The sequence below is a fragment of the Aquarana catesbeiana genome, linkage group LG01 (genome assembly GCF_042186555.1).
Source record: "Aquarana catesbeiana isolate 2022-GZ linkage group LG01, ASM4218655v1, whole genome shotgun sequence".
NCBI classification, from domain to species: domain Eukaryota; kingdom Metazoa; phylum Chordata; class Amphibia; order Anura; family Ranidae; genus Aquarana; species Aquarana catesbeiana.
This window is the reverse complement of record NC_133324.1, coordinates 960335615-960343291: the sequence shown is the minus strand read 5'-3', so window position 1 is coordinate 960343291 and position 7677 is coordinate 960335615.

The window sequence follows — 7677 nt, the reverse complement described above, 5'->3', positions numbered from 1 at the left end:
TTGCTTTACCGCATATTTTGTGGGTGATGGGACCAGCCCTGCACTGTCTAGAGAGGAGACGGTTTAGTTAGCGCTGGATGGCAAGGATTTACTTTACTGTTTTGTTAATTTTTATTTTGCAAACATCCTTGTAAATAAACCTGGCATCCGCCAGATTTTTTAGAAAATGCCCGTTTGCTGGCTGTCCTTCAGAAAAGGTGATCCCCACGAGCTAAATCTTCCCACATTATATATAACTATAGATAGATAGATAGATAGATAGATAGATAGATAGATAGATAGATAGATAGATAGATAGATAAGCTTGTAGCCCGGGTTCACACCTATGCGAATTAGATGCGGCTTACACCGCATCTAATTCGCAGGACATTTTAAAATACATTCATATGAATGCATCTGGTTCACATATGTGCGTTGCATTCGCACTGCGCATTGCACAAAAAACGTGTGCGTTTTTTGGGCATTGCGGTGCGAACTGCAAGCCTATTATCTCCTATGGGAACACATCTGATTCGCAGATGCATTGCGTTCTGAACAAGGATTTTCTCTTTCTCCTCACTACACCTCCCCTTCTCCCCCCCCTCCCCCTCTCCCTGCTCTCTAATCCTGAGCAAAAACGCAATGAATCTGTTGAACAGGAGATTGTTATCTCCCCAGTGAAACCTGAGCTTCAATTCGCACCGCACATGTGTGAAACCAGGCGTAAAGATCACTATCATTGCATGTACCTTATTCTGAAGGGCGCTATCTGTATAGCCCCAAACTATCATGTTTTTAACACTGAATGGAATTTGAATTTATATCTTTTTCTAATAATGTGTAAGTGCAGCAATCCCATCTGATTTTCTCTCTATATATGGCCTGTGGAAGGGTCTGATTGCTTAGCACTGCTACATTGGAGCATGTGCACTCCACCCTCAACACTTGTTATACTGTGTGTGTGTGTATATATATAGAACACACACAAACACATATGATGGTATCCACCTTGTAGACATCTTGAAAACATACCTGGGAACCACCATATCTGTGGGTATCCCTTGATGTTAATTCCCTATATACCTCAATCACCCATGAGTTCAGACGTAGAGCAGAGCAATACTTTCTCATCCAAGACCCACTCAAATCTCAGACAAGCCCAAAGCCACTTATCTTTTTGTGTGTTTTTACACACAACTATTTTTCCTTATAAGGTGACTATTTTTTACAAATACAGGGCACAGCTATGGGGGCAAATTTTGCCCCTAGCTATGCAAATTTGACCATGGACCTATAGGAACACCAGTCTATCTGGAACAACAACCCCTATTCAAGAAATATAGTCTTTTGTTTTTTTATTTGTTCTATTGATGATATCTTCATTTGAGATGGCCTGCGATTCTTGGTAGAGAAATCTGTTACATATTGGAACTCCAAACACCCTAGGCCTCTCATTTACATCTGTATGCGATCCAATCTGACCTTTTTGGATTTAAAATTGTGCCATGTGTCGTGAATTTTCAGTCAGAATAAGTTGTGCCTTTTTAAGGACAGGTTTCCCGCACAATAATTATCCTTGAGTAATTTTTAACGAAGATATTTTTAAGATACAAAATCAATCAGGATGACACAGTCTATACTTGTGAAACTTATTCACGGAGACGTGTGGTCACACAAAATAGAAATTTTATTGGTAAACAAACACAAATAATCACATGAAATTAAGATACAGATTGCGTTACACGTACCGTCCCTTTGACCTAATACCACCATGATAACTTCTCGGTAGAATCAATAACCTTGTGAACTTGACACTTAAACAGAACATCTGTATTTCACATGTGCAACCGTTACTATACTGCAGGTAAGTAAGTGGTTAAAATTGTGAAATAAATTAGATGTTTGCTTTGTCAATAAATGTGGCAACTATGCAAAAAGAAAAATATAATGAAAAAATCTGAATCTTTAGAGAAAAATCTACAAGGCGGTTATTGATTCGGGAGAATGATTATCAACTGTATAATATTCAATACATCAATATCTGTGAGAACATATCAATATTTGAGAGAACATACAAGATAAAATCAACATGATATAATTACCCATTCCAGGATGGCTGCAGTTCCTATGGGCTAGTTACCAGAGTTAAGATGGCTGCCGTAGTTTCAAAATGGATACTCCTAAAGAGGATTTACTTCTTGTGACCTCCGAGTTCTAAGTATTAGGTGTTGAGGAATCTCATGAATGTAAAGATATGTATTCATGCATAGTGCATGAGTGTCAGTCTGGGAGTGTGTGTGTCTCCCAGTGTCCCCCCTCAGGGTGGATCCCTGAGCTCTCCCCCTGAGCTCTCTCCTCCTTCCGTTTGTTGGTCCGTTGGTTCCCTCTACCTTGCCTCTAAATACCATTTCAGATAATAAGACCATAAAAATTATAATGGCTCTGCCCAAAAGGAGGTGGTTCACTTCCCATTGGGTTAGGAGACGTAATGATTAACTTCCTCTGGAAACTTAGTGAGTTCAAATAATACCACCTTCAACCACCAGGTGTCTCACACATGTTTTGAGTCCCTCCTTTTAAATTAATACGTCCTATTTTCATAAGGTGTATAATGGTGAGGATAAGTATATACCTTTACATATTCTGGTACTCGGTCTAATGTAAAATACACTCAGTATAAGTTTGATTAATCATCATTACATAACTTGGTTATATAACTGTATCTCTATAAATGTATATCTGTAAACTGGTCTATCTAGGAAATACACACATTGTTATATATTTCATCAATACTACATAAAAATGATTGTCTATATGGATAACTGTATAACTTCTGGTATCTCCACTGAACATTTGTTTATCTTAAGTGTAGGCTACAATCTTATAAGATTATAATCATGATTATATGTTTTTCCTAATACTAATTCGTTACTTAAAACACTTCTACTTATAAAATCACACTTTTATATACATTTTCTTCATAGCAAAGTTGTTGGGTCCGCAGACGTCAACATTATAATGTCTCTGTGACCTACAATGTCAGAGATAGTTTAAAATGACTTATGATAACCTTATTGATACCTTATATTATTTTTGACTAGCACAATATTCAACTTTCTCTAATGTGTTGAGAGGGACCTTGAACATTCTCACTAGGTGTTTAGAACTGACTTGTTTGTCTAAACCATCCTAAAAAGTTCATACAATGGTTCTGTTAACCAAGGTGTTAGCTATTTAAACAGTTCTCCACTCGAACACAATGAGTGATGCTATCTCTATGCTAGAAAAGTCTATGTCACCTTGTGTCCTGTGGCAGCTTTTGTTTCTTCACAATACCATGTAAATATCTCCTTGTTTTGTGACAGGAATAGTCTTTGTTCCAACAGCTTCCTTTACAATACATGCTTGTAAAAGTCTTGAATATTTGAGGTAGTAGAGACAGGCTTGGTCAAACATGAGAATATCCATTTTATCCTAAAAGTCCCCAAGAGGGCAACAGTTCAACTATTTAGCATCACAGTTCATTGACTTGGTGAGGCCTAAGCATCTCTCATGTTTCTGCCCGTAAATATAAAATATATTTCTTCATGAATTCACAACACATGCGAAGCAGACTATATATGCAAACAATTGTTAAAACAACCACAGACAATTATTTTCTACAATTCCATAGCTACTACCATTCTATGTGGACAGCCAACATCCCAAAAAGTCAATTTCATTGACTTAAACATAATTGTACACATAACAAATACTTGTCACAAGGTCACCTCCTGAAACAAAAGTTAAATGAAAAATGATATCCCACACCTTTAGTACATGAAGCATACACTGCTTCTAGGGGTAAACAATCTTCACTTAACATCAACCTCCTAAATAGACATGGGCCATGCCAGCAGGAGAGTCGTGTGAAAGATATAGTGCTGTGAAGGCTGTCGGAGGCCCTGAGGGGTACTCCCTAGTCTGGGGGGGTGACCTTGGGCTGGGGCTCAGGTGCTGGAAGTATCTTGCCATAACACTCTGAGGAAGCCCTTCCTGGAGACACGGGAGCAGGAAAGAGGAGAGCGTGAGTAGGTCACCACTACTGGGGGCTAATAAGAGAGAAGACTGCCACATCTAGACAGTTCTGCCTGAATACTGTGCTGTGCTTAAGTCTTCAACCTTTTCCTAGGAGATCTCTTGAGAGTCAGCTGGGTGGGCTGGTGAGAGTCAGTTTGGTAGGCTGCTGTGGAGAAGTTAGCCTGGAGGGCTAATGAAAGAGGCAGATGCAGCCAGGTGGGTTGGCAGTACCTGAAGCGGTGGTGCTGGGATCAGTGGCCACAGAAAGGAATTGATGTGAAAGTATAAGCTGTGTCACTCCACTGTTCTACACTCATAGGGGCTGCGAGTCCCTGCCTGTAAGGGGCTGTGGTTACATTTGACTGGAGGCTGTCAGATCATCATAGAGTGACATAGCTGGAACAAGCAAGTGTGTGTTGAAGAAAGAAGTTGGAGCTGTATATAGAGACATGTATAAAATAAGAATGTCCCTTAAGTTTTGTTGTTGAATTCAAGTGGGCATCCCATAATCTCCCATCCCTATCCAAGTTATTAACCCTTAATAATTAACAAAAACAAAGTCACAGACTGTTCTCTGAATCTTCCTGGGAGTGCCTGTGAAATTCAGTGTGCCTGGCTGTGCAGGAGTGGGGGGTTCCAGTTTATCTGTGGCTCCTAAGGGGGTGCACTATGCTGAAAGGCTGGCTGGAGGCCAGGCTGGATCTGTGGGAGGAGTCCGGGGCTACATAGCCCTCCATTCACAGCCGGGTTAAGCGTCCGCTTGAGTTCCGGGTTGCCGACGTCACATCCAGTGGATTCAATTCCTGTGTGTTTTCTTTCTGGGCTTCTAAGTGCAACGCGGCACCTCATAGCGTTTATCCAGTCTGGTGGGTGGAAGGTAGGTGAGGGGGGGCCCTCTTCGATGGCTTGGGGGGTGCCGGGGCAATGTGGCTTGTATATAGTATAGTATTATAGTATAACTGGTCCTGTGATGGGGCAGGGGGCGGAGCCTAACCACACGTATATGCTGTCATGCTTGCATCAGGAAAGGAAAATTACTGTTAGGTAAGTATAAAATTTTTTTTTTTTTCTTTGGGGTGGGGGGGGTCCTAGGCATTTTTTTTTCATTCTCATCGTAGGATGTGCTATTTACAAAGAAATTTACAAAGAATACATGATACCGTTTAAATTTCCAACAAAAGGACATTCATTGGCAGTTTATTTAAAAAAACAAAACAAAAAAAACAAACAAAACCCACACAGACACCTCTAACTCAAACACGCCTCCTAAAATACACAGCAGACCCTTGGAGGGGTCATTATGCTTTAACACAATGCAGAGGTCAATCACATATCATTTGCTGGTTTGAGCAACAGTTTTCCTTAGTAAATGACAGCGCCGCTGCGGCACTTTATGTATATCCCAGAGGCAGGAACTGAAGGGTCTGCTATAAATTGGGGGAGACCCCTGTGTTTTTTGTGGGGCTTCCCATTAACATCTCCATCCTTATATAGGGTCTGATAGATGACTGGAATCCCCAGTTGTTTAATTACTTTACCCGGGTTTACGTCATATGACGTTGGGGATTTGAAGTGGTGATATCTGAATGATGGGTGCAGCTGCAGCCATCATCCAGCTATTCTTTTCAGCAGGCAATTCCCTGCACAATATAAACATTCATAACAGCTGTTTCACCGCTTGATTGTTTCTACAGGTGGCGGCAGGGGACGTCCCCCCCCACACCGCCTTCTGGTGCTTCTCCATCTCCCCCGTGCGATGGACGAGCCAGAGAATGAACCGGCCAGTTGCGGAAGTTTACCATAGAGCTGACCAAAGACCACATGGTGCCCCGTCATCTCTATGACTCTCAGGGGCTGGAAGCAATGCCATGACGTCACTTCCGGCGCCAGCAAATGTAAACACTGTCTTTTTTTGTTAATTTTTTTTTTTTTTTTTTTAAATCTCAGGCTTTTCAGCCTAGAGGAGAGATGTGGGGTCCTATAGACCCCACATTTCTCCATAAAGAGGACCTGTCATGCAATATTCCTTTTACAAAGGATGTTTACTATCCTTGTAATAAAAATAAAAGTGATCAAAAATGTAAAAATTAAAAGGGAAAGTGTAAAAATAACCCCCGCCATCCCTGTGTGCTCGCATACAGAAACAAACGCATACGTAGGTTGCACCCGTACACTTAAACTACATTCAAACCTTACATGTGAGGTAGCGCTGCAAACATTAGAATTAAAGCAATATTTCTAGCTCTAGACCTTCTCTGGGACTCTAAACTTGTAATCTGTAAAATATGTTAAAGCGTAGCTGATGGAGATTTTTAAGTAGAAAAGCTTGGTCCCATCCCAGGAGTGTGCACAATTTTAAAATGTTAGGTATCTATTTACTCGGCCTAGCACTATCTTTCACTTTAGAGTTGTTTTTTTTTTTTTATGCATAAAATTGTTTTTTTCCCAAAAATGTTTGCTATCTATCTATATATATATATATATATATATATATATATATATATATATATATATACCGTATTTATCGGCATATAACACGCACTTTTCTCCCCTGAAAATCAGGGGAAAATCGTGGGTGCGTGTTATAGGCCGACCCCCCCCCCCAATTGTGTGTGATCGAAGCGATCGCGGCAATTGCCGCGATCGCCGCCGACATACACAGCCGTGTGGAAATTCAAATACTGCGCCGAGACTGCAGGGACTCGCCGGAGCGGAGCTACACATAGCCAAGAGTCCTCGGGTTTTCTCGGCGCCGCTTACAGTCCCGCCCAAAGGGTGGAACTGGGCGGGACTGTAAGCGGCGCCGAGAAAACCCGAGGACTCTCGGCTATGTGTATCAGCGCTCCGCCGAGTCCCTGCAGTCTCGGCGCCATATTTAAATTTACACAGGGCTGTGTATGACGGCAGGGATCACGGCGATCCCACAAAGCTGCACTGGGGCAAGGCTGCACGGGGGGGCAAGGCTGCATGGGGGCAAAGCTGCACTGGGGCAAGGCTGCACTGGAGAAAAGCTGCACTGACAAGGCTGCACTGACATGGCTGCACTGACAAGGCTGCACTGACAAGGCTGCACTGACATGGCTGCACTGACAAGGCTGCACTGAGGCAAAGCTGCACTGACAAGGCTGCAATGGACACTGGGGCAAGGCTGCACTGACACTGACAAGGCTGCAGATGGACACCGATAACGCTGCATTGATGGGCATTTTAATGTAAGTTTTTCTTCCTTATACTTTACTCCTAAAAGTTTTTTTCCTTAAAATTCCCTCCTTAACTTGGGTGCGTGTTATACACCGGCGCGTGTTATACGCCGATAAATACGGTATATATATATATATATATATATATATATATATATATATATATATATGTATGTGTGTGTGTTTGGGGGTCTTGAGTAATTTTCTAGCAAAAAAAATGATGATTTTTTAAATGTTAGGAGAAGTGTCAGAATTGCTCCGGGTACAAAGTGGTTGAAAACAGAACAAAGCTACTGGGAACAATCATCTTTTCCTACAATTAAAACGTGCTTTCTTTTTGTAAATGTCGGTGTTCCTGTAGTAGGTTGCATACATTGTACAGATACAACACTTCACAAGCAGGGTCAGGTCACCCCCCAGACTAGGGTTGCCACATCAT